General features: G+C 45.7%; 1 protein-coding gene and 1 long non-coding RNA gene across 2 annotated transcripts in view; one reads left to right on the forward strand and one right to left on the reverse strand.

Moving 5' to 3' along the window:
• LOC309523039 overlaps positions 1-9,857 on the reverse strand; it is a 29,825-nt gene extending 19,968 nt beyond the window's left edge. The window contains exon 1 of the long non-coding RNA XR_014215204.1: positions 9,746-9,857. This is a non-coding gene — a long non-coding RNA (uncharacterized lncRNA). The remainder of the gene's footprint in view (positions 1-9,745) is intronic.
• LOC309522235 (uncharacterized protein) overlaps positions 1-27,900 on the forward strand; it is a 120,872-nt gene that overhangs the window by 72,102 nt on the left and 20,870 nt on the right. The gene's annotated exons all lie outside the window — the stretch shown is intronic.

Raw genomic sequence — 27,900 nt, forward strand, 5'->3', positions numbered from 1 at the left:
GGTTGCAGTCCATATTACCTCTACTCAGAGTAGACCAATAATAATAATAATGGGAAATAATGGCCATGACTAATATAGGTTCATTAATTTCAGTGGATCTACTCTAAATATAATTTATTTGAATATAACCACTAATATTAGCTGGTAGAGATAGGGTGGGGGAACTAAATTCAGTTCCCATTTAAAAACAAACTTACCTAATTCACATTTTCTGAAACAATAGACAAATCAAAACATAACCCTCCTTCGAAATTCACACTTCTCTGAATTTTGCAGTGCAAAATTGGACAAACAAATAGTTTGTACAAAAATGCATATACTACTGTAAAGTGTGCATATTCATATAGTGAAAACAGCATACAAAAATGCATTATATTATGGGAAATGGCTTTGCAAATATATGTATATTAAAGTAAAGGTAAAGGACCCCTGACAGTTAAGTCCAGTCGCAAACAACTCTGGGGTTGCGGCACTCATATCGCTTTACAGGCCAAGGGTGCCGGCATTTGTCCGCTCCGCAGACAGTTTTTCCAGGTCATGTGGCCAGCATGACTAAGCAGCTTCTGGCGCAACGGAACACCGAAGCCAGTGTAGCGCATGGAAATGCCGTTTACCTTCCCGCCAGAGCGGTACCTATTTATCTACTTGTACTTTGACGTGCTTGTATGTTGACCAGGCCTTAATACTCAAGGCCTCGGAGGTCAATTTGTGTTAATGTGAACTGCTTCAAGGGAAAAGAGTCACGTTTCAGGTGAACTGAGGTGGTGATGTGGAGACTCTTCTAGGCAAGACTTACCGTATTTTTCGCTCTATAACACTCACCAGACCATAACATGCACGTAGTTTTTAGAGGAGGAAAACAAGAAAAAAAATATTCTAAACAAAATAGTGGATATATGATTTTTGTGGTTCATGCTGTGGCCACAGACATGTGATCTGACAGTGAGTTTGGAGTAGCCCAATGCAAAAATCCTGAGGATCCATGTGGATCCATGCTTTGTAACCACGGAGGAGGGAAGGAAGGGGAACCATGGATCCTCTGCTCACGACTGCAGCAGATCCCCCCGGCCACCCGCAGACATTCGCTCCATAACACGCAGAGACATTTCCCCTTACTTTCTAGGAGGAAAAAAGTGAGTGTAATGGTGCAAAAAATACGGTATCACTTCATGTTGCAGTCATGCGATAAACATTTGTGTGCCGATCATTGGCTTTTGACTAGCCATTTAGGGAAGGGGAAACTTTTAATTATTTTTAATTTCAAGTCATTTTTTATAAATAAAAATAGCAGCAGAGTGGTGACCATGCTACGTTGCATAAACTTGGGGTGAGGGTAGCTGCACAGCTGCTGAAAAATCCTGCTGGGAAAAACAATGGCTGAGTGAACATCCATCAAGCTGTGACAGGTCCGCCCTCCGTTCCCTGAGGGAAAAACCTGCTAATGACACATCAAAAGGCCAAGGCAGACCTTCAGTGTTCTCCTCATAAATGAAAAGGGGAAAAAGGGTGTCACTTGCTTTCGCTCACAGATGGAAACACCCTAACTCTACTCTTTCTCCCTGAGTGCATTCCCCACAACGCTGGATTCCATTCCCAGTGTTGACGCTCTGTCTTCCTTGAGTAAAGGTAAAGGTAAAGGGACCCCTGACCATCAGGTCCAGTTGTGACTGACTCTGGGGTTGCGACGCTCATCTCGCTTTATTGGCTGAGGGAGCCGGCGTCCAGCTTCCGGGTCATGTGGCCAGCATGACTAAGCCGCTTCTGGTGAACCAGAGCAGTGCACGGAAAAGCCGTTTACCTTCCCGCCGGAGTGTTACCTATTTATCTACTTGTACTTTGATGTGCTTTCGAACTGCTAGGTTGGCAGGAACAGGGACCGAGCAACGGGAGCTCACCCCGTTACGGGGATTCAAACCGCTGACCTTCTGATCGGCAAGTCCTAGGCTCTGTGGTTTAACCCACAGCGCCACCCGCGTCTTCCTTGAGTACCACAGGCTAAAGTCTTCTTCACCTCTCCTGCATGGGAGGCACCAGTAGCCTCAGATGATGTCAGGTCATAGTGCGAGTGTTCTTGACCTAATGTTACATGGGGTGTCAAGCCCTCACTAATTTAAATCAGAAGCAAACAATATAGGGTCTTCAAGATGTTGATGGACTACAAATCCTATGATCCCTGCCTATTGGCTGCGCTGATGTAAGCTGGAGTCCAGTATCATCTGGGGGGGCGGGGACACACACCACATTGCTTCCCCATGATTTAAATACTCTCATAGTAGAGCCTGCATATATGGAAGCTGTCCTTTGGTATTCTCCAGAGATCAGACTAAATATGAAGAAAGGGAAATGGTTCCATGTAAGAACGGAGGGGAGAGAAGGTGTTCTCCATAGTGCTCATTGTCTGGGAAGGTTCTGGCAGGGCCAGTTCAAGAGTTCCACATAAGGTAAAGGTAAAGGTACCCCTGCCCGAATGGGCCAGTCTTGACAGACTCTGGGGTTTGTGCGCCCATCTCACATCTATTGGCCGGGGGCCAGCGCTGTCCGAAGACACTTCCGGGTCACGTGGCCAGCGTGACAACGCTGCTCTGGCGAGCCAGAGCCGCACACGGAACGCCGTTTACCTTCCCGCTGGTAAGCGGTACCTATTTATCTACTTGCCCCCGGGGGTGCTTTCGAACTGCTAGGTGGGCAGGCGCTGGGACCGAGCAGCGGGAGCGCACCCCGCCGCGGGGATTCGAACCGCCGACCTTTCAATCGGCAAGCCCTAGGCGCTGAGGCTTTAGCCCACAGCGCCACCCGCGTCCCATAGTGCTCATTGTCTGGGAAGGTTCTGGCAGGGCCAGTTCAAGAGTTCCACATACGTCTGGCCAATTGGTGGCTCAAGAACCAGACACAGCTCAATTGTCACCTCTGGTGACCTTGCGACTTTTTAATCAAGGTGTGGTTTTGTTTTTTTTTAAAAAAAGCTTGTTCAGTTTCACTCATTGGGGGGGGGCTGTTCTCATCAGTTGCTGAAGCCAGAAATATTTCGTGCATGAATGTTGACACCAGTCTCTGGGGTTTGCACATAATGTCCCACCTGGAGTTGCTCTCTCAGGATTTTGGAATTGCAAATTAAGTGGAACTATTCAGCGGGAATTCTTTGCTGCTGTTGCTTTTGTTGTTATGTTCGTTTGGTTTTTTTACAGGACATGGGCAGTTTAATGCAGCCTTCAAATCCTTTAGTTCATTCATGTCTTCCTCTCTGGTGTACCACATCTGAGGTCAGGAGATAAATAAGGTTCAAAGGCAGTAGAGCAGGAGTGGGGAAACTTTTTCAGCCTAAAGGCTGCCTACCCTCTGCCCAGAGTTCCTCACTTCTGTACCAGAAGTTTAGTGTAGAAGAGACACATTTTTCCAACTAAGGCTGAAGCCAGCAGTTCAGGGAGGTGGGGGGGACCTTGCCTTGTGGTTAAGGCAGGCTCCTTGCTGCTCCCTGTTCTCTCTTGCTTGGAATTTCTGAGCCATGTTGTCACTGGGAAAGGTTGTGCTTTCCATGCCAAGGTGACAGGCCCTGGCTGGTAGCTGCTCAGCTTTGTATGTGTGTCTGCATTTTTTTCCTCCAATGACTTGCCTTGGCTGGTTTTGTAAGATGTGCTGACTTCAGCTGCCCTAGGAAGATGGGGGGGGGATGCGAGAAAGCAGTTCTGAAGAGCGTTACTATAGGTTACTCTAGAAAATATTTGTAAAAGTTTCTTAGTTTGTGTGCTGAAAGAAAATGAACAAATGGGTTTTAAAGGGAAAACCCAAGAAAGGACAGAAAACATTGGTGCTCGGAGTGTGAAATATGCTTCGCTGAGGCCAGTGCGTCTTCCAACAATTCTTAGTGTTGACTTTCAATCACAATCTGCAACACAGGCCCAACTTAAAGTAAACTTCCAGCTTCCTCCTTTCTCTCTCATTTATTCTTTTGCCATCTATTCACCTTCCAAGAAAAGAAAAGAAAAGAAAAGAAAAGAAAAGAAAAGAAAAGAAAAGAAAAGAAAAGAAAAGAAAAGAAAAGAAAAGAAAAGAAAATGTGATCTCCCTGGTGTGATGCAATTTTAATTCAAGAGTAGGACCCAGCTGTACATCATGGCCCACCAGCTGAAAAACCAATGATTTATAACATAGGCATTTTGTGTGTGCACAAGTGCATGCGAAATCTTTGGGTAAAAATCTGTGTGACGCTGCATAGTGTGCTGGGCATATGTGTGTGTGTTGTTGTCATTGCTGTTGAAGAATATAGGAAGCCAGGGTGGGACATAATATTGCAGAATAAATGAGTATTTCTTCATTATTTATTTATTTATTAAAATCATTTCTATGCCAACATTGAACTTAAAGTTACCAAGGTAGTGTACTTTGAGTCAATCCACTGAAACATACCCAACATCATTAAGACTATCCAAATTTATATCTGTCTATCTAAGGAACAATAAAAACTGGTATAGAACTGGTACAGTACAATATAATACATTGCAAACAAAGAGCCTTCGGCAAAGTAGAGTTGCAGAGGAGATCCTTGGGGTGAGGATAGGGATGTTACACGTTCACAGCAATGCCCTTATTTTTTATGTTGCAGAAATGCAAAATGGCAAACTCAGTTCATATCCATTCACTTGAAATTTCAGTCCATTTTCAAGGTAATTCTGAACTGGTACCTGGTTGTGGCAATACATTTAAAACATCTGGATTCCAGCAAGGAATCATGGGAACTGTAGTTTGTTAATGGTGCTGTGAATTGCAGCTGCGTGAGGAGTAAATTCCAGTTCCCATGATTCCTTGGGGGAAGCCATGGCTGTTAAAAGTGTTTGGGTGTATAGTTTGGTTGTGATCTTAGGATGACTCTACTTATCTAGGTAGAGTCTGTACAATAGGGTGAAATGGACCTTTTGGATTTATCCAATCTGAATAGATTAATGGTCCCACTTGCTGATAGAGCCCTGTCTCTTCTTGAAAGCCCCCAAGAGACTTTGGCCTGTGAACATAAAGTAGGGGACGGGTGGAGTGGAGTACAGAAGCAGGCTGGAGCCGCCACTGCCCCCTCGTTTTTATAATTCCTCATCCCAAGACACAGGATGCTGCGAGCACAAAGGAGAAGCATTGGGCGGTGCCTTTTTCAGGGAACAATGCTGACATCAGAAAGGCCCCAGGCCAGGGCAGATCTGTCAGCCTCAACCAAGGGCAAGTTTTCTCTTCCCAGTGAGGTGGAAAAAATTAGCCAAAGGACTGTTTCGTACTGAAGGAGAACCCTAGAGATTTTAACAATGGAATCCAACACTGGATTCTGCAATGTGTCTTCCTTGGTTTTGCCACTCTGGTGCCCCGATGGGCAAGTTCAAGCTTGCACCTTTCAGTCCTTCCCCATATTGCATATAGCATTGCATATGGCCCTAAGCATTATGGGTAATTAGAATGCTTGCCCACAAGAATTCTGTCACTGCCAACCATCCACCTCTTCCTCAGATGTGCCCACCCACTTTAACCCGATATCCAGCAGGCATAAATAAGAAGGAAGAGACTTTCCATGGATGGGGAGACAGTCATCTCCCATTCTAAGCGTGCTTTCAGACTTGGAGCTGGCCCTGAGGAAAGCCCTTCCCATTTGTGGTGTTCCTGATAAAATGTCCCTCCAAGCTCAGAGGTGGCCACCAGCTCAGCCATGAAACAAAATGGAAGAGTTGTGGCTCGGTGGTAGAACACATTTTCTACATGTAGAAGATCTCAGATTCAATCCCTGGCATCTTCGGTCGGAAAACCTAGAGAGCCTTTGCCAGCCAGCATTTAGACAATATTGTAAGATGAACCAATGGTTTGACTTGCAGTTCCCTATCCTGAAGTAGTCCTATATTGAAGAGTGCCTCCTGGCGTACTCTGGTCCATGAGGTCACGAAGAGTTGGACACGACTAAACAACAACAACATTTTGAAGTGAAGTAACTGCCTCAGCTGACAAATTTGGAACGCTGTGAATGGTGGCATTGTGGCAGATGGGCAGATTTAAGCCATGGGACACAATCCATGAGGATGTTCCCCTGTTCTAACCTCAGTGAAAAGGAGCTGTTGTTTTGGGGTTTGCAGTGAACGGAGTGATGATTTTATGCAGATCCTGGCTTCCAAAGGAAGACTACCCAGTTTATCTAGGAAGGTGTTCCATCTAGATATCCTATCTCAGGCACCAAAATGCAATAGGCCAGCCAAGCTAAGGCTGACATAGCATCATGTGTTCTGAGGAAGAATGAACGGCTGGTATATAAGTAGGCGGCTTTTGCATTTGATTTCTCATACAAAGAGAAACATGATGGGGCACTAGGAATGTTGGAATTTGTGGCACTCATGGGCATAAGCTGTTGCAAAGGCCAGCTGCACAAGCAGGACAGTCAAGCAAGCTGCACAGTTGTGGTGAAAGCACCACAAACTGTGATGTGTACCCTGTCCTGGTACACCCATGTTCTGCTAGGACTGTTGTGCAGATAGGACTTGAAGTGATTGCAGTAAGTTGTGGACATTTCCTTACAAAGAAACATTGGAGTGGGAGTCTGGAGATGATCCCTGGGGAATGGTGTGAGGGAGTGGAGTCTGGCTTGCTAAGAGAGCTCCAGCAGAAAACTAGTGTTTGTTGTAAATCCTACTTAATAAAACCAAAACTTTATCTATTGTCTCAATATATTGAACCCCAACTTATTACAGGACTTGTGTGCCCATGCTAGCTTGTCAGCCCTGGCTAGCCAGCTACCTTGTAGTTTGAATTTGGAGAAGGAATCCATTGGAACAGCATAGTATGCTTCCTGTTTCTAGAACCATCAGCCACTTGGCTTGTTTCCATTGAAGCATGTGCCTCCAGCTTGATAGGAAGGGCAAATGATGTCACAGGATGCCTCATCATGTACTTGGTAATGTGGTTCATGGTCCAAGAAAGTTTAGGAGGGAACATACCTGAAGAACTAGGGCGGAAATGGGGAACCTGTGAATGTTGCTGGACTACAACTCCCATCACCCGCCTTTTGGGCATATTGGCTGGGGCTTATGGAAGTTGGAGTCCAACACTGTGGACCACAGATTCCCTGGACTAGGAAAAAGCCCAGTAATCCCCAATTGGCCTTGAGGGCAGTTGGTTGCCTCAACCATCCTCTGCCTTGGTTTTTCCCCCATCTCTTAAAGGAAAAAGAAAAAAAAGCAAGCTGGTAATTACATGCCACACAGTGCGTGGTGTGAGGCTTAATTACCTTAAATGCATGGTAGGTGCAAATAGTCTTTAACCCAAATGACCGCAAATGTCAATAGCTAAGCACTTAATGAAACTCCCTGTGCCTTTCATCTGAGTTCCCCCCAAAGGGCTTTGCAACCATCCTGGGGTCAATCTGCCAAACTGCACTCCCTGTGGGAGAAGAGGGCTGAGTCACAACTCTGTCATCAATGGCAAGAGGCACTCGGAGATGATTGCTGGTGTTTTAAAACCTTGCTATACCTTGGCAAAAGTGCATACTTGAGAAGGACTACGCCCATGGCTAGGGTGGAATCGGATTGTAGCAACACCACAGGACAGTTCTGAGGAAGCAAGCTGGTCATCTCTTATACTGTGGTTCCCACTGAAGAAATTGAGGAGCAAGACTATCTGGGGAGATGTGCTGCTGTTCTAGGAACATAGGAAACCCCCTTATACCAAATCAGACTGTGGGCCCATTTGGCTGAGTATGGTCTACACCGACTGGCCATGGCTCTCCAGGATTTTTTTGAAGTTGCCTTTTGTGAAAGCCACTTGCTGATTAGGGTGCAGTAATTGCACAAGAGGGAAAGATTACAGCTTGAGAGGTCCAAAAGCTTTTTGCTCCACACCCATGATAATTAAATTCCACTGGGCTCAGTGCTTGTTCTGGACTAAGCAGAGGCCCTGTATGTTATCCTCCTACTGCCCAGGTCAGCCACCATTTCTCAGGAGGCTGCCTATACGAATGGAGTCATGGGTGGAAGGTTTTCTTGTTTGCTATTGTTGAATGAGATGTTTATGTCCCACTTTTTCCTCCAAGGAGCTACATACATACATACATACATGCATACATACATGCATACATATATACATACAGTGGTGGCCCGCAAGACGAATGCCTCGCAAGACGGAAAACCCGCTAGACGAAAGGATTTTCCGTTTTGGAGGTGCTTCGCAAAACGAATTTCCTATGGGCTTGCTTCGCAAGACGACAATGTCTTGCGAGTTCCTGTGGGGTTTTTTCCCTCCCCCCCTTTTTCTAAGCCGCTAAGCCGCTTATCAGCTGATCCTAAGCCGCTAAGCCGCTTATCAGCTAATCCGCTAAACCCGCTAAGCCGCTAATAGCGCTAAGCCGCTAATAGGTTTGCTTCGCAAGATGAAAAACTGCAAGACGAAGAGACTCGCGGAACGGATTCTTTTCGTCTTGCGAGGCACCACTGTACATACAAAGACAGACAGTAAGTACAGTGGTACCTCAGGTTACAGTTGCTTCAGGTTAGAGACGCTTCAGGTTACAGACTCCGCTAACCCAGAAATAGTACCTCGGGTTAAGAACTTTGCTTCAGGATGAGAACAGAAATTGCGCAGCAGCAGCAGGAGGCCCCATTAGCTAAAATGGTACCTCAGGTTAAGAACAGTTACAGGTTAAGAACAGACCTCTGGAATGAATTAAGTTCTTAACCTGAGGTACCACTGTACTCTCCACATTTTATCCTCACAACAACCTTGTGAGGTGGTCTATGTTGAGGGAAGGAGAGAGTCACTGGCCTAAGCTGTCTCCATGAGGGAGCATGAACCTGGATCTCCGCACTCCTCATCTGACATGCTAGCCATGTCACCAAACTGGTTCTTTGTTGCCACAGATGCTCCTCCTCTCTCTCCCTTCACACACCTCTCACATCTCAGGGGTGGCCACAGGAAGCACCTTCAGAGGGCTTGATTTGGCTCAGATTTACTGCCTGTCCCCCTTCCCACCAGAGTTCTGCATCTCCTGCACCATCATTTTCCAGCCTTGGGCCCCCGCCAAGGATGTCATAGAATCATAGAGTTGGAAGAGACCACAAGGGCCATCGAGTCCAACCCCCTGCCAAGCAGGAAACACCATCAAAGCACTCCTGACATATGGTTGTCAAGCCTCTGCTTAAAGACCTCCAAAGTAGGAGACTCCACCACACTCCTTGGCAGCAAATTCCACTGTCAAACAGCTCTTACTGTCAGGAAGTTCTTCCTAATGTTTAGGTGGAATCTTCTTTCTTGTAGTTTGGATCCATTGCTCCGTGTCCGCTTCTCTGGAGCAGCAGAAAACAACCTTTCTCCCTCCTCTATGTGACATCCTTTTATATATTTGAACATGGCTATCATATCACCCCTTAACCTCCTCTTCTCCAGGCTAAACACGCCCAGCTCCCTTAGCCGTTCCTCATAAGGCATCGTTTCCAGGCCTTTGACCATTTTGGTTGCCCTCCTCTGGACATGTTCCAGTTTGTCAGTGTCCTTCTTGAACTGTGGTGCCCAGAACTGGAAACAGTACTCCAAGTGAGGTCTGACCAGAGCAGAATACAGTGGCACTATTACTTCCCTTGATCTAGATGTTATACTCCTATTGATGAGGCCCAGAATTGCATTGGCTTTTTTAGCTGCCGCGTCACACTGTTGGCTCATGTCAAGTTTGTGGACAACCAAGACTTCTAGATCCTTTTCGCACGTACTGCTCTCAAGCCAGGTGACAAGCTTCCCTTACCTGGCCCAGAGGGCATTAGGCGCATAACAAATGGTGGTGGCTAGAGAGCAGCTGAGGTCTGGTGTACTTGGACAGGGGAAACCTCAGTTCAGATCCTCTCTCAGCCATGAAATGCAATGCGTGATCTTGCACCAGTCAACATTTCTAACCCTAACATATCAAACGCACAAAACAGGGTTGCTGTGAAGATCAAAGGGGACAACTCCACCTATATTTATATTGCCCCAAGGAAGGGATGTGATAATGAATAAAATAATGCACTTGGATCTTGACCAGGTTTGGATATGAGAATCTATGCCATCTGATTTTGGATTTTTCCAGCCTTAGGAAATGAACCAACATGTCCCGCACGAACGCCTCTCCCACTGGGAAATATTGGTTGTATTTTCTATCTCCTGCAGTTTATACTGACCACACAGGCAGCTTTCCTGGCTTCCATCAATGTGTTGAGGGGTCTCTGGGTATGGCTGGTCCCCACCCTGAACAAAGTTTTGGCCAAGGTGGCATTTTTAGTTCTTTGAACTTCTAGGATTTGGCAGCAGCCAGGAGAGAGTAAGGAGAAAGAGTGGTGTATCCCTTCCCTGGACCTCTGCCCCAACCTTGCACAGTGCATTCAAGAAAGCAGAGCTTGTCTAACACTTTTTTGCCATTTTGGTACATGTTACTTGGCTGAAGGGGCGTGGGTGGCACTGTGGGTTAAACCACAGAGCCTAGGACTTGCCGATCAGAAGGTCAGTGGTTCGAATCCCCGCGACAGGGTGAGCTCCTGTTGCTCGGTCCCTGCTCCTGCCAACCTAGCAGTTCGAAAGCATGTCAAAGTGCAAGTAGATAAATAGGTACCGCTCCGGCGGGAAGGTAAACGGCATTTCTGTGCACTGCTCTGGTTCGCCAGAAGTGGCTTAGTCATGCTGGCCACATGACCCGGAAGCTGTACGCCGGCTCCCTCGGCCAATAAAGCGAGATGAGCGGCGCAACCCCAGAGCCGGTCACGACTGGACCTAATGGTCAGGGGTCCCTTTACCTTTTACTTGGCTAAAGGGCTGCACTGCAAAATCCAGAGAAGTGCAAATTTCAAAGGATGGCTGCATTTTGCTTGACATATTGGAAAGCACAAAATATTTAGGTCAGTGAACTGATTCAAATCCCCTGCATCTTCCAATGCCTGCTACCCTTCATTCTCTGCTCCACCTGGTACCCTGAGCACTGTCCGGCCAGACAAGTGATGATGTGGAACAGTGGCAGTGGCAGCCTGTGTCATGGTTGCTGGAGTGTGTGATCTGGGCTGCCTGCCTCTCTGCCTGCTTGCTCAGTACGGGGTTTTCTCCAGTGGTGCTGTCTGTGACTTGTTGGGAGCAGGCAACAAGGCAAAACAGGACAGCCCAGGCTAGCAACAAGCAAACAACATTGCAGGGGAAGTTGCTGCCTCCATCTGCCTAATGGCTGGCCCCAACTTTTCCAAATCCCAGGGTGCTGGTATGTACAAGCCCCCAAATCCTGTTAAGTGCAATACTGCACTAAGAAAGGAATCTTGTTGCTTCAGAAAGTTCTTGCATCAGGAGCTAAACCAGCCACCTCACTGCAAAACTCTCTGGATGATTCTCGGAAAGTGAAGGGCATGGATGCGAAATGGCTTCTCACTTCTCCTTTGATCTTTTTCTTAGATGAAATAGTTTCGAGCACCTTTCTTCTGCAGTGTGCCACTGCCACCATCTGGAAATTTGAGTACGAAAGGAAAATAAGAAGAGAGACATATATTGTGCTTTCTCCAATACCATAAATCCATTGGGTGTCGGGACTGATACCGAGTGGAAAGGCAAAACTGAGATAATATCAATTCAGGCAGGTTAGATAAGAAAAAGGGAGAGATTATAGAGGTGTACGAAATTATTCATGGTGTTGAGAAAAACAAACAGAGAGAAATCCATGCCCCACTCCCGCAAGAATAATATTACAACCTAGGGCACAGGTAGGCAAACTAAGGCCCGGGGGCAGGATCCAGCCCAAACACCTTCTAATAAATAAATAATTTTTTATTTATACCCCGCCCTTCTCGCTTCAGAAAACTGGGCTCAGGGCAGCTAACAACAAATTTAAAACACTTAATTGTGATACAACATAGAAGCAGCATAAAATACAGTATAAAAGCATGAATAACAATAAAATTCAAAGTTCAAAAATCAATTTGGGGGAAATCCATCCAATAAACATTAGATAGTCACCAGGACATTAGATAGTCACTCTGGGCGGCTTCCAAAAAAATATTAAAATACTGTAATACATCAAACATTAAAAGCTTCCCTAAACAGGGCTGCCTTCAGATGTCTTCTAAAAGTCTGGTAGTTGTTGTTCTCTTTGACATCTGGTGGGAGGGTGTTCCACAGGGAGATTGGCGGTTTGAATCCCCATGACGGGGTGAGCTCCCGTTGCTCAGTCCCAGCTCCTGCCAACCTAGCAGTTCGAAAGCACGCCCAAAAAAGTGCAAGTAGATAAATAGGTACCGCTCCGGCGGGAGGGTAAACGGCATTTCCATGCACTGCTCTGGTTTGCCAGAAGTGGCTTAGTCATGCTGGCCACATGACCCGAAAAAACTGTCTGCGGAGTGGACACACACCAGCTCCCTCGGCCTGTAAAGTGAGATGAGCGCCGCAACCCCAGAATCGTCTGCGACTCGACTTAACTGTCAGGGGTCCTTTACCTTTTAAGATCATTTAGTGGCCTGTTCCTGCAACAGTAATATTTATATGCATGTTTTAATTATGATGTAGGTTGACCAAGAGGCTCCATGTGAACTTTGTCTGTCTTAGAACATGCCCCAGAATCACCTGCAGTGGGCAGAGGTTCCTTGGCAGATGCCCAGAGGTTCTCTGGTAGATGAGTCAAAGGCTGAAAGTGCAGGTATCACTACTTCCACAGCGCTTGATATGATTGTGCAAAAGGTAATACAAGACCGCCTCCTAGTGGAGAGGCTGAATTGCAGCAATTTCCTTGATAAGATCCTGAGCACTGATAGTTATCCCCAGTGCTTTTTTTTTTCTTTAAAAAAAATGTTTAGGAGTACTCTCATTTTGACTCAAGAAAATCACCATTTTATAGTTCAAATCGGGAGAAATAACGTATTTTTCGCTCTATAGGACGCACTTTTCCCCCTTCAAAAATGAAGGGGAAATGTGTGTGCGTCCTATGGAGCGAAGACGCCATAGCCCCGCGACCCTCTCCCGGCTGGAGAGGTGACGCCCGGCTATGGCAGGAGCCTCTCCGCTGCGCCTTTCCACTGCTCCCTGACCTGCTCTTTGGGGCTGGTGGTGGGCTTCCCCCCGCCAGCCCCAAAGAGCAGGTCGAAAGGAACCTGAAGCCTGGAGAGCGAGAGGGGTCAGTGCACACCGACCCCTCTCGCTCTCTAGGCTTCCAAGGTAGCCGCCTGAACGCACCTTAAACGGCACCTTGTTTTAGAGCGAGAAAACAAGAGGGGGAAAGTTCTCCCCCTCTCTGTGCAGCGCCTCCTGCCGCTTCCCTGAAGGGGTGCTGGGCAGAGAGGGGGAGAATTTTTTTTTCTTGTTCTCCCCCCTCTAAAACAAAGTGCGTCCTATTGTCCGGTGCGTCCTATGGTGCGAAAAATACGGTAAATACAGTAAATGGACAAAAGTACAAAGTTTCACAAAATGTTTCAGGGTATGCGTCCCCCCAGAAAAAAAGCACTGATAGTTATCCCGCTTGGTGCAAATCAAACACCAAACTGTTCCAGCTGATTCATTTCCAATGTTTAGTCAAAGAGATTGAATATTCATTGAGATGGATGGATGGAAGTGGCACAAGATAAATTTTCTCCAGGGATATAAAGGTCTGCATTGCCATATTATGCAATTTGCAAGTCTATGCAAGGACATAATTTGCCATTTAATATAATGGGACACAAGTGGCACTGTGGGTTAAACCACAGAGCCTAGGGCATGCTAATCGGAAGGTCAGCAGTTCGAATCCCCGCGACGGGGTGAGCTCCCATTGCTCCGTCCCTGCTCCTGCCAACCTAGCAGTTTGAAAGCACGTCAAAGTGCAAGTAGATAAATAGGTACCACTCTGGTGGGAAGGAAAACGGCGTTTCTGTGTGCTGATCTGGCTCGCCAGAAGCGACTTAGTCATGCTGGCCACATGACCCGGAAGCTGTATGCCGGCTCCCTCGGCCAATAAAGCGAGATGAGCTAGCAACCCCAGAGTCAGCCATGACTGAACCTAATGGTCAGGGGCCCTTTACCTATAATGGAGAGGAGGATGTTGGAGCCAGTTTCTCTTCCTCAAACTCATAGGAATTTTTTTTGGAAGTTGTCTAAGGGGGTGGGTGGGGAATTAATACAGACAGACAGACAGAACCTAAATGTAGGCAGCTTTGTATCATTGTCTTTCTTTAATATTAATAATTAATTAATTAATTAATTAAGAAAAGCATGCTTAGTAGTTGTCAGCTATCCCAATATATGCAACGTATTAAAAATGTACAGGATACTGAAGAAGAAGGGCAAAGTGGCTCTGCAAGGGAAGAACCCCACAGAAGAGCGTGGGGGTCTGGGAGGAGAGGAAAGGTTGTTCAGTCTTACCTACAGAAATTATTGTGCTGATGAGATGATCACCTTGGTGCAATGTTGAATTCCATCCACGCATTTCATTTTCTTTAAAGTCCACAAAATAACCCCTAGTAACAGCAGCAAAAAGCTTCAGCACCACAATTTGCCACATCATCTTAGTGTATCGAAAGCCTGCAGAAAGTGGCAAATTTTGACTATATGCTGGCTGAAGATGCCAGTGATGTTAGCCTCTTTCTGCTCCATTTCTGTCTCTTTCCCTTCTCCCTGCGATACTTGTCTCTTTTATTCATTCAAGGATTCATATGAAAGAAAGGACAGTCACAAACACCCCTGATATTGACACCAATTCTCATTAACTGATGAAGAATGTTCTTGTTAAGTTGTGGGTGAACATATCAGACGACAGAGCGATTCTTCAAACAGCTCTTGTTTATTCACAGGCCAGAACAGAACTGAACTGAAGAGCTCAGTCAGCCTGCTTATATAGAGCTCCAGTACAACGTTACTGTAGCAACTTTCTAAAACTATCCAATCACTGAACGTCACTTTCGATCCTTCATTTGCATAACTATCTACAGTATCCCCCTGCTGGCCCAGGGTGAGAACTTCAGTACATAACAGTTCTGAAGAAAACACAAGGGAAATTTTTGGTACAGCAGTAATTCAAATTAGCTCAGTGGGGTGGAACTACAGTTTCCGGATTCGGGGGAGAAGGTTTAATGTACATTAAACTGACTGTGTTTTAAATGTCGCTGGCATCACTGCAGATTACCTTAATGGGTCTGGGGTAGGGTAGTTGTGAGGCTGAGACTGTGCAGAGGTACCAGAGGAGCTATCACAAAAAAGTCCTTCTGTCTTCTGCCCACCCTGCTTTGTCTGATGACTGGGGAACTTGGAGCAGGAACCCAGAGCAACATCAGAAGATGTTGCTAGTGGTCCATCTATCCCAGCAAGCCTGTTCTCAAAGTGACCAGCCCAGATGCCCATGAAGTCCCTGAGAAGTAGATCTCAGTTTCTTCACTGGCAGAAGACACCTACAAGATTGGACTGCGTGTTGCTGTAGGGATTTCTTTGTTTTGACATCATACATTGAGAAGATCATGACCTCAGACCACAGTCCATCTAGATTATGAATTTCATAAACAGGAAGCAACCATTCTGTGTATCTGCAGGGTACATGATGGTGTGTTGAATATCTATTTTGTTTGCTTTGTACGTTAGTCACAAGCGGTGAAGATGCAGATAGACTGCAGGTCACTGCCTGCGAATGGGCTGGCAGGTGGACCAGAAATATAAACAGTTAATTTTCATCAGTGTGGAATTATGATATTAATCATGAATGCAGAGAAGAAGATAGGAGCCAAAATACAGTGTTGATTAAACCCTTAGGCAATGTCACATTTCCTCCAGCATGAAAAGGGGCTTTTTAGGTGATGATGGAGTAGAAAATGGAATGTACAATGGACGGGAGTTGACATGCCTCCATGGATACTTAATACTAACATTACAGTCAGTCACTTATTTGTTTAAAACTTCCTTACAGTGGAGGGGCAAGCAAGGGGGGTGGCACATGAGCAAGCTGGGATTCCAGTGGGGGGACTGAAGCGGGTGAGTGAGCTGGGCACCTGGTGCTAGGTGGGTTGAGTGTGAGTGGTGGGAGGGTGACATTGGTGAGCATCCTGGGCTTAGAGCAGCGCAGCAGGTTGAGCAAGGGGACAGCGCTGTGACACAGATGAGCTGTGGAGGTTTAGCAAGAAGTAAGGAGACAAGCAGGGACGCGGGTGGCGCTGTGGGTTAAACCACAGAGCCTAGGACTTGCCGATCAGAAGGTCGGCAGTTCAAATCCCCGCAGCGGGGTGAGCTCCCGTTGCTCAGTCCCTGCTCCTGCCAACCTAGCAGTTCGAAAGCACATCAAAGTGCAAGTAGATAAATAGGTCCCGCTCCGGTGGGAAGGTAAACGGCATTTCTGTCTGCGGCTCTGGTTTGCCAGAAGTGGCTAGTCATGCTGGCCACATGACCCAGAAGCTGTACACTGGCTCCCTCGGCCAATAAAGCGAGATGAGCGCAGCAACCCCAGAGTCGGCCATGACTGGACCTAATGGTCAGGGGTCCCTTTACCTTTACCTTTAAGGAGATGAGCTTGGGGAGGAGGCATGCATAAAGAGTAAGGGGGCTTTAGAAAAGAATAAGGCGTAAGGGAAAGGGAAAGGGGTTGGTGGAAGTGGGGTTGGTGATCAAAGTGGGCATGGGGAATGGCTTCTAGTATTTTATACATATGGTATTGTACAAAAACAGAGGAGAGACTTTATAAACTTGGTATTGCATGTTTTGACTTATGCTTTGGATTGTATGTGACGCAATTAAAATGGATAATAAAATATAAAAACACAGGACAAGCAACAGAAACTCAATCTGATTTGGAACCCAATTCAACAATCCCGATCTGACCCCAATTAAGACTAGACCATTCTGGGCCCTCCTGAATGTGATCTGGATCCTGCACCAAATCGGGGTCCTTGCACAGCCTATGGGTCAGGAAGTGAGGCCGGAGGAGAGGATGTAAGCATGGAGTCTCAGCTACATCGCATCCTTCTTTCCCTGCTCTCCTCTGGACTGCATGTTTACTACCTCTTCCCTCCCACACCCCCCACACCATTTTGACAGCTTTTTTTTTTTTTTTGAAATGATATTTATTAAAATTTTACAGACAATAAAAGGTTACAAAATTAAAAATAAGAAATAGAAAATAAATAACAATAATAAAAGAAAAATAGATACAAAAATACAAAGACAAAACACATAAAAAGTAAGAAAAAATTAAAAAGAAATCAGTATTTTCTTGTCTTATATTTCATTTACTTGTTTCCTGACCTCCTCACACACACCCTTTTTTGTATTCCAGTTCACATAGTTAATTCAGCAAATCCTTACCCTCTATCATTTATCTTTACTCAATATTTTAACCTATTATAACTATATATTTTAAACCATTATCAATCCGAATTGACATATTCTTGTTAGTCTTTTTACCAATACTGCTTATTTTCAATCCAACATCCCTTTAACATTCATTAATTTTACAGTATTTCTGCAAGTAGTCTTTAAATTTCTTCCAGTCTTCTTCCACCGCCTCTTCTCCCTGGTCTCGGATTCTGCCAGTCATTTCTGCCAGTTCCATGTATTCCATCACCTTCATCTGCCATTCTTCCAGAGTGGGTAAATCTTGTGCATTTTGACAGCTTTTGAATGCTCACTGTGGACCTCATCTGTGACAATGCAGAACTTTTCTCGACCTGACCTTGATAAAACCAACCAAATTGGTTCCGGATCTGGGATTTGCACAACCCTAGTGCAAGTTATTTTGACACTTGAGGCGCAAAATCCTGCAGTTGCCTCACATTTCCCTGACAGTGAAAATGGTACAACAAGTTTTCTGCTTCCCTTTCATGAGGCCCAAAACTAGCTATTTTGAGGCAGTTGCTTCATTCTACCTACAGGTAGAACTGGCGCTTGAACCATAAGGCTCCAACAAGCAAGTGTGTTGCTAAGCGCTTAAACGAGTTAGGGTATTTGCTAATTTATATGTATACATAGGGCTGCCATACATCTGGGTTTTCCCAGACACATTCAGGAATTCAACCGGAAAATTGGATTTTCACGAAATCAACAAAATGTCAGGGAAAACCTGGATATATGGCAGTGTGTGTGTGTTTATATATATATTTTTAAAATCAATAAAAAATTGAAGGCTGAATACCTAGATTTTGGGGGAGACGTTCCCCCCAAACACTCAATAAATCAACAAAAAATTGAAGGCCAAAACCTAGATTTTGGGGGGAGATGTTCCCTCAAGAAGGCAGCAAGAATTCTTATTGCAAAACATTGGAAGACACAAGATCTACCCACCTTGGAAGACTGGCAGATGCAACTAATAGACTACATGGAGATGGCGGAGATGACTGGCAGAATCCGAGACCAGGGAGAAGAGTCAGTGGAAGAAGATTGGAGGAAATTTAAAATCTATTTGCAGAAATATTGTAAAATTTCTGAATGTTGATGACATTGAAATGAACTGCGGGGGTTCTAGTAACAAGATAAAATCTAAGATTAAACCAACAACAGATAAATTAATGGGCTATGAATTTGCTGAACCAACTTTGAAAAGGGATACAAGAACGGGGGACGTGAGGAAGTCAGGGGAATATGTGAATTTAAGATCTAAAATTAAGAAAGAAGGAATTTTTGTGTTTTTCTTATATGTGCTTTTTCTTTTTACTATTAGTTTCTAATGTACGTATTTTTGTATTTTGTATTTTTAATGTGTGTATTGTTGTATTTTGTAGTATGTATTTTGTGTTTTTATTTTCTTCTTGTCCTTGTCTTTGTATTTTTTCTATATTTTGTAAAATTTAAAAAACTTTTTTTTAAAAAAAAGAGATGTTCCCTCAAGAAGCTCAACAATTTTGTCCAGATTTTCACTTTGGGGAATATGGCAACCCTATGTATACAGTAGATGCAAATCTAGGCCTCTGGTGGTGAGGGACTGTGATCTCACCAGATCTGTGCTATACAATTTTTTTAAAAAAGGTAGAACCCCAAGATCTACCAACCAGAGCCCAGGTGCAAAAGACATTAAGTTGGAATGAAGAAGCAGTGTGGCTCTGAGCATCTTCGGAGGCTGAGAATGTGATGTCAGTATCAGAACTGAACTGAGCTCAAAAGCCTTTCACAGGAAAGTCCATTCCCGGTTGGCTTTCCTTCATTTCAGAAGCCTAATGTAGGTGAGGAAGGTCGCTTTGTATTGCTACAATTATACAGTTGGGAGTCAGAAACCCTTGGTCAGGCTTCCTCAAACTCGGCCCTCCAGATATTTTGAGACTACAATTCCCATCATCCTGACCACTGGTCCTGCTAGCTAGGGATCATGGGAGTTGTAGGCCAAAAAATTCTGGAGGGCCGAGTTTGAGGAAGCCTACCCTTGGTGATCTACTGCAAATCACACAGAGATCTACTTAGAGGTCCAAATCTGCTGCTTCTTCCTACCCCTTAGTTAAACCATCCCCACTGTCTCTTCTCAACACAGTGATAGCTGAGCACTTAGACCTTTTACTACTGACTCCATTGAAAACAACATCAAGATTCTGGCTGGCCACCAGACTAATACTAGCTAATGCAGATGGAGGAAATACAGTGGTACCTCGGGTTAAGAACTTAATTCATTCCGGAGGTCCGTTCTTAACCTGAAACTGTTCTTAACCTGAAGCACCACTTTAGCTAATGGGGCCTCCTGCTGCCGCTGCGCCACCGCTGCACAATCTCTGTTCTCATCCTGAAACAAAGTTCTTAACCCAAGGTACTATTTCTGGGTTAGCGGAGTCTGTAACCTGAAGCACCTGTAAACTGAAGCGTCCGTAACCCAAGGTACCACTGTGTGGCAACAATCAAAGGATGCGGGCAAAAGTATATGATGCCCTGCAGTTTCACGGAAAAACACAAGGGGGCAATAAATTATCATATACATTTAGCTAACTGGATTTTTTACACACACACAAACACCTGCTTCATGAAGAAATGAGAGCCGGTGATAAATGTTGAAATACCCCTGCTCCATTTCTCCAAATCAGAAGAGGGTTCTTATGGCCAGCATTTCAGACACTAGAGAGAAAAATGAGTAGGAAAAAAAGAGGCTGCTCAAGGGGACGAAATGATGCTGCTGCTCCATGAAGCTCTGGTTCCTTCTGCCCCCTCCCCATTGGCTCATTACAGAAGCCAAAAAGTATCAGTAACTGTTTGATTCACACCTGCCTACTGTCCACTAGGCTCCTCTCCCACCTGCAGCACAGCAGATGCTGCAATTTCCTTAAACCAGCAGTTGTACAAGGAGATGAGCATGATAATAGGCAAGGGCAAGAATGGGCACTGGACAAAGTGTGAGTCAATGGGACACTGGCTACCATAGTCACTTAAGTGATTTACGGTTGAATGGTCACCTTCAGGAGTGCTGAGGCAAGAGTCCCGAGTAGTAGGATAGCTCTTGCTCAGGGTCAACGTCACAGGTAAGTGAGGGGAGGCATTTCTTTTGACTCCTAGATCTATAGGCCATGCAGGTCCCCTGGGGAAAGGCCCCAATCCCTACAATGAATGCTGAACTAATATATAGCAAGAACTCCCATCATAGTCTTCTGGGCCCTACAGGGTGACCATTTATTTAATCCATTTATATCCACTATTGGCTTCAAGGACCTCAAAGTGTACACAGTTCTCCTACCCTACCTGTCAAGTCCAGGAGTTCCCCTCTCCCTTCTGGTAGCTCACCGATAAGAATTAATGAGCACAGACCGGCAACTCTCTGCAAGGATAGCAGTTGCTCACTCTGAATCCCCACCCCCCACTTCCACAGCAAGAAGTGTGTCAATGGGCTGTCCCTCCCCTTTGTGTCTCCTTTGTTCTCTGACACACTCAGACCTCCGGGGGGGAGGGAGGGTGTTTCCCACACACACTGTCAATTGATGTATCGCCCAGCTGCTACCTCCTTTCTGGTTGCTTAGCTACTATCTCAAAGCTGGGTAGCTCCCCTCTCAACTGTGCAGCTTCTGCCTGTCTCCCTGCTTCTGGAGACGCTGGAGGCAAGGAGGGGCGCGTGAATATTTCCCTTCCTCTTCTGTTAGGATCTGATCTTCTGAGATTGCATCCCCCAGTCTTCCGATCCAGACCAGCCCCTGATACCAGAGCCGTCTTTCCCATAGGGCTTAGTGATGCATCACGCCAGGGTGCGGGCCTCTCAGGGGCACCCCAGCAAGTGGGGGAGCTACGCGGTTTTCAATGGCCTCCCCTTTCCCTGCACACCCGCCACCTGCACCCCACCAACCATATGGCTGACAGACACACAGCTTCCCTCCCAAGCCTCTGTGGGGATTGCTCCTCCGCAGCGGCATGGGGGAGAGTTGCGCCTCCCCGCAAGGCTAGCAGTGCGCAGCTTTCCCTCCCCCCCCCCACTATCCATGGTAATTTGCGGGCGCTGGGTGGATATTTGCACCCCAGCACCACATCTGCTAAAGACGGCCCTGCCTGACACTCCCCATTTCATCACCCCAACAATCCTGAGATAGCGAGAGGGCTGTCTCTCAGTGAGAGAACATCTGCTTTGCACACAGAAGGCCCCAGGTTCATTCCTCAGCATCTTGCCTGAAACCCTGGAGAGCCACAGGCAGACACTGTAGAAAATGCTGAGCTAGAGGAACCAATGGTCTGCCCACTCTGGAAGAATGGCAAATGCAATTAATAGACTATATGGAAATGGCGGAAATGACTGGCAGAATCCGAGACTAGGGAGAAGAGTCGGTGGAAGAAGATTGGAGGAAATTTAAAATTTATTTACAGAAACACTGTAAAATTTTTGAATGCTGATGACGTTGAAATGAATTGAAGGGGTTCTAGCAACAAGGTAAAATGTAAGATGGGATGGATAATAGAGAAACTAAAATTGGATATGAACTTGCTGAACCAATTTTTAAAAAGGGGATACAAAAAAGGGAGGCGTGAGGAAGTCAGGAAAATAAGTTAACTAAAGATGAGAAATCAAAAAAGAGGGAGTTTTGTTTTTTCTTTATGTGTTTTCCTTTTTTTCTTTTTGCTCTTTTTTCTTTTTTGTGCTTAATGTTTGTACTTTTGTATTTTGACTTTGTATTTCTTTGTTTTTGTACTTTTTCTGAATTTTTTCCATTGATAAAACTTAATAAAATATTAATAAATAAATAAAAAATAGAGGAACCAATGGTCTGACTCAGTAGAAGGCAGCTTCCCATCTTAGGCTGAGAGCCAGGGAGTGGACCAAAGTCACTTAGCACACTTCATGGCTGAGTAGACATTTGGACCCTTGTCTCCCAGTGCCTAGTCAGACATTCTAACCCAATGTTTCCCAAACATGGGTCTCCAGCTGTTTTTGGACTACAGTTCCCATCATCCCTGGCCTCTGGTCCTGCTAGCTAGGGGTGAGTCCAAAAACAGCTGAAGACCCAAGTTTGGGAAACACTATTCTAACCACTGCACTGGCTCTCTAACATCTGTATGACTCTGAGAACAGCCTTAATGGGAAGAAGAAATATATTTTTCATACACATGTAGACTGGCCCAATATGGTTCCTACTCCTAAGGCATCCACCTCACTGGCCAGTGAATACCAGTACCAAGCAAAGAATTTGCTCAGGCAAAAGTTTTCATAATCACAAAGAAAGTCATTTGGGCTGCCTTTAAACCAGCTGAAAATCTGAATGTTGCTAAATGTAGCCTGTGTCCATTTGACTGAAAGCTTTCTTGCTGAGCCATGCTACCATTGTGCTCAATGCTGTAGTAATATATTCCACCTTTATAAACCCTGCAAAAGAGCCCTCTATCCCCCGCTTCCCTAGATGAATAGACTGACATCCATCATGACCATCAGCAGGCAAGATAATTTTCTAGAGTGGCATTTCTATGGTGCCAACTATCATCAGCACTAGGGTTATTGGAAAGTGAGATTGATGGCCTCTCTGGCCTTGAAAAAGAAGCTGTCAAGGCTTTTAGGAGAGATTTTGTGTAGAACCTCATCTTTTGGCAAGACAGAAGCATCCTTCACAATCTTTGTTAGGTGAGATTCATGGTCTTCCAGAACTCTGAATCCAGATCTTACATTCTCACTCATAAAAGGTAGGTCTTGTCATCCCATGCATCAAAGAATTCAAGAATTTCAGAGTGTTTTGATTATCATGCTTGCAGATGCTCAGCTCCTTTTAGAGGCAGGGAGAAGCAGTAAAAAGCTCCTGCACCCTGCCTTTGAAATGCCAAATGAGCCATAAGCACCCCTGGCCACCCCTGTAAACACTCTTGTTGTCAGACGTGCCTCCTGGCACAAGCAAAACAGCGCTGATTCCAGCTTGTTGGGTGAATTGACAGTGCTAGATAATGCTTCAGGGAGATCTACAAACTCTGTATGGCTGCTGGCTGCTGCCATGAAATGAAACATTCCAATTCCAAAATGTCATTTCCACATTCTCCAGCTGAAGCATCTCACATCTAAATTTGTTTGCACGTTCCCAGTCATCTTGGGTGCTGTAAAGCAAAAGTTTGGTAAACCCTAGAGCAGGGTGAGGTCCAGAGAAACTGGTTTGATGGCCCCTATCTCCAACAGAAGTGTGATGGCTGAGGAGATAAAGATGTGCTTAGAGGGGCATTTGACTTTCCTTGATTCTCAGATTCTGCTCCCGGAGGACATCCTCATCCCGGAGGCATCTCCTCTGGGGATTGTCCCCAGCACCCAGTTTGGTTTCTCCCTGTGCCCTATCCATACAGCATGGCAATCTGACACGGGATCACACATAACTGTTTTTTTCTGTCTGCATCCTGAATACAAGGGATGTTGTTTGCTAGAGGTGTGGCTCTTACTGATGGACTTGGAAAATTGCCCTTTGGGTTTGGAGCTCTTGAATCTTTTTTGTGGCTTCGACCCACCCAATTATCCTGTTTGGGTATATGCTCTTCCTTTCTCTGGGTAGATACTCCTCTTTTCCTCCAGGCACAGCCTTCTTTTCTCGTGAGATGGAAGAGTGGCTCACACAGTAGGGCACAGCTGTTGCAACAGCCTTCCAGCATGGCATTACTATTCCTTACTGGGAATGGCAAGGTGGTGGTGGGGTCTGGGCTGGTGCCAGTTCAGTGCCCCTGCTTATGTCTCCTTATAACACACAATTCACTCTTCCTGTTGCCGTGTCTCTACAATAAGTGGCAGTGACTGGGTATGAGCAAATGTATCAGTTTTGGATTAGTATTTTCCAATCTTAAATCCAGTGCTCCACATTTCCATGTCATGAGGGGTTTTTTTAATATAAAAAACCTGAAAATTTATTTGCACTTATTGCGAATTTCTCCCATTATGCACCTACTTGTAGAATCATAGAATTGTAGAGTTGGAAGCGACCATGAGGGTCCAGCCCCCTGAAATAAAGGAATCCTTTCCCCCAATGTGGGGCTCAAACCCGCACCCTTGAGATTAAGAGTCTCATGCTCTACCCACTGACTTTTGCCTAATATATACATTTCTGCAAAGCAACTTTCCCTAATACACATTTGTAATGATTTTGCCGATGGGCACATTTTTATGGGCACTGCATGTGTTTTTCCCTTACACATTGCTTGGCTGAGGAACTCTGTTGCAAAATTCGGGGAAATGCCAATTTTGATGGATGGCTGTGTTTCAGGTTCATGTATTGTTTTGAAAATAAAAGGGAGAAAAGGGAGAAAGGTTGTTTTCTGCTGCTCCAGAGAAGCGGACACGGAGCAATGGATCCAAACTACAAGAAAGAAGATTCCACCTAAACATTAGGAAGAACTTCCTGACAGTAAGAGCTTTTCAACAGTGGAATTTGCTGCCAAGGAGTGTGGTGGAGTCTCCTACTTTGGAGGTTTTTAAGCAGAGGCTTGACAACCATATGTCAGGAGTGCTCTGATGGTGTTTCCTGCTTGGCAGGTGGTTGGACTCGATGGCCCTTGTGGTCTCTTCCAACTCTATGATTCTATGAAAAGTGTGAATTTAAATGTTTGCCTTTAAATTGTGACGTGGAGTGAATTTCCCCTTCATCCTTAGCAGTGATGCCCCGATGGGAGGCTATTGCCATGACTTTGCCCCACCAGGTGAGTCACTGCTACTGAAACGGCATGCCAGGAGTCTCCCCCCCCCCAATAGAACCCGTGAATTAAAGTGTGGCTGAAAGGATTGGGAACATGGGCCCACCTCCTATGCCATGTCGCACTGATAAACGATACACGGAAGAAGATGGTGCAAAGTTCAGGGGGAAATGCTGTGGGTAAAGTTTTGTGTTGGGTTGTGTTGGGCTGTTAATTGATAAATTGCCCTGAACGTCTTCCTGGTGTGATGATCATGGAAAGGGGAGGGGTGAGCAAAGTATGGGAATCGAAAGCTGACCACGGGCTCCTCTTGTTGTCAGAAGAGACTGGAGGTCAAAAACCATATCTATTAAAATGAAGTCCCTAAGATGATGCTGGAAAGGGGGAGGGAGACCCCACACGTTGTTCTTTCGACACCTTTTTGAAGTGGCATCGCACAGCTCAGCTATGATCTGCTGCTACTCAAAGAGGCTTAAGGAGATTTCATTTGCAAATGACCCCAAATTGCAGACAAGGGGAGGAGCTCTTCCATGAGTCAAGACAGCCTGACCCTCGCATGGAGTTGTAAAGATGTGTGAGGAAGAAAGGATTCCCTTCTTACGTTTCTTTCCCTTCCTGGCCTTCCTCAAAGCACTAGCATTTCTTTCCTCATCCTCCCACACACAAATATAACCATTGCCCTGGGCAAAGCAGCACGCAGGTCATTGTAGTACCAGGCAGGGAAACCTTTTCCACCTTCTGTGGCAACACCCCAAAAATAATAACGCTCCCTGAGTCAGCCATGTAGATTCACTTGCTTGTGTTCCTTCTAGGGTAAGATTACTAGACGTCCCCGTTTCCCAGGGACAGTCCCCAGATTTACAAATCAGTTCCCATACAAAATCTATTGAAGTTGAAAAGTGTGCCCGGATTCATTGGAAAAAATATGGTAACCTTATTCTAGGGTTGCCAGACTTCCAGGTCTGACGTGAAGTCTCCAGGTTTGCCTGACCCTCTCCAGGTAGGTAAGAGTGTTTGGATGATGATGATGATGATGATGCCTGTGCATGCTGCTTGCAAGCTTCAACCCACTAGGAGAGCCAGTGTGGTGTAGTGGTTAAGAGCGGTAGTCTCGTAATCTGGTGAATCGTAATCGGGTTCGCTTCCCCGCTCCTCCACATGCAGCTGCTGGGTGACCTTGGGCCAGTCACACTTCTCTGAAGTCTCTCAGCCCCACTCACCTCACAGAGTGTTTGTTGTGGGGGAGGAAGGGAAAGGAGATTGTTAGCCGCTTTGAGAATCCTTAAAGGGAGTGAAAGGCGGGATATCAAATCCAAACTCCTCCTCCTCCTCCTCCTCTTCTTCTTCTTCTAGGAGCTAGCTGCAAATTTTAGCATAGGCACTTGGTGGGAGGGGGTCTGTTCTCCTTCACTCCCCTCTCCCAGTTGTCCTCAGTGTCCAGGACCTGCCCCCGTGATATCACCAGCCCCCTCATGCCTCAGATCTGGGCCCTGAAATCTCAGAGACTGGGATGTTCCTGACCTGGTAACTCTAGCTCCTTCATGTGGAACTAGCATTCCCTTCTGTTACTATTTCAGTGTGTCCCTGTGAGGTTCCTCCTGCTCACTAAACATCCTTTGATTCTGACAATTGTCCCATCTCATGCAAGGACACTCTCTCAGTTTATGGCTGCAGGGATATGCAACCTTCCTGCTTGCTGTGGACTGCAAAGGCCTAAGCATTCACCAGTGGTATAAATAAAAACTGTCTGCTGCACAGGGATGGGAAACTTGCAGTCATCCGGATGCTGTTGGAAAGGGGTAGCCAATGTAGTGCTCTCCATGTATTGTTGAACTACAACTCCCATCAGCCCCAGCCAGCATGACCAATAGTCAGGATGGTGGGATTTGGAGTCTCAACATCTGGAAGGTTTCGGATATCTTCTTTTGCAGGTACTGCTGGTCTTGTGGCCTCCTCTCACCACATCCACTTTCAACACCACCCATTAAGTAGGTTTATGCCATTCATTGGACCCCCCCAGGGAACTCGACAAACCTTGGAACTGGGTATGGAGAGTGCAGCTGAATGGGACACAGCTGTGGGAAGCCTGAGGAAGTACTTTGGGCCTGCCCATAACAGGCAAAGCTAAAGTGAGAGACTAGGGTGGTGTCTGCTATTTCCAGGAACTCTTGTTGTTGTGAGACTTTTGTGCGTGAACTGAAAGTTTGTAGGGACCCTGCATGAGAACCTGGGGGCTGAGGGGGAGGGTGTAGGTCAGAAGGAAAATGAATTGATATTAGTACCTTTGCATTAATGTAACATTTTTATATGTAACGGTGTATTTTTGTAATATCTTGTTTATGTTGTTTGTTGTTGCTTCTGTCTTTTGTACACCGCTTAGGGATTTTAAAAAATATATTAAGCAGTATAGAAATTAAATGGAGAGTGCAAATCAATTCATTCATTCAGTGAGCATACGCTGTGATCACACTACATGAAAAAGCCAGTTTCCCAACATTCCCTCCCTCTATAGTGTGACCAATAAACATTACTCAGAATGGACTTGTGCGGATGAAGTGGGTGGAATAATGCAGGAAGGAACGATCTCAGTTCTCAGGAGCAGGGAGCTTCTTGGTGGTGCAAGGGATGGGCCTCATATCAGAAGCAGCTCACCAGGAAGGGCGGATTTGCTATGCTAGCTTTCTGGCAGGTGGGCCACTGTTTTTTAGGGGGAGAAAGGGGAGAAGTGGCAAAGAGGCAAGGATATCGACACAGTGAAAATGCATCCCCTGCCTCTTTCTAAAGTCTTTGCAGAAATGTTTGGCTTCTGGATCTGGGGTGGGACCAGCTTTTGAAAAAGCAACTTGCCTGGCTGCCATCTGCGACAGTTGACTTAGACAGGTGTCCCACCACCACCACAGCAACATGTCCAACTTGATG

Source organism: Podarcis vaucheri, assembly GCF_965113315.1.
Source record: "Podarcis vaucheri genome assembly, chromosome: 2".
In the NCBI taxonomy this organism is placed as follows: domain Eukaryota; kingdom Metazoa; phylum Chordata; class Lepidosauria; order Squamata; family Lacertidae; genus Podarcis; species Podarcis vaucheri.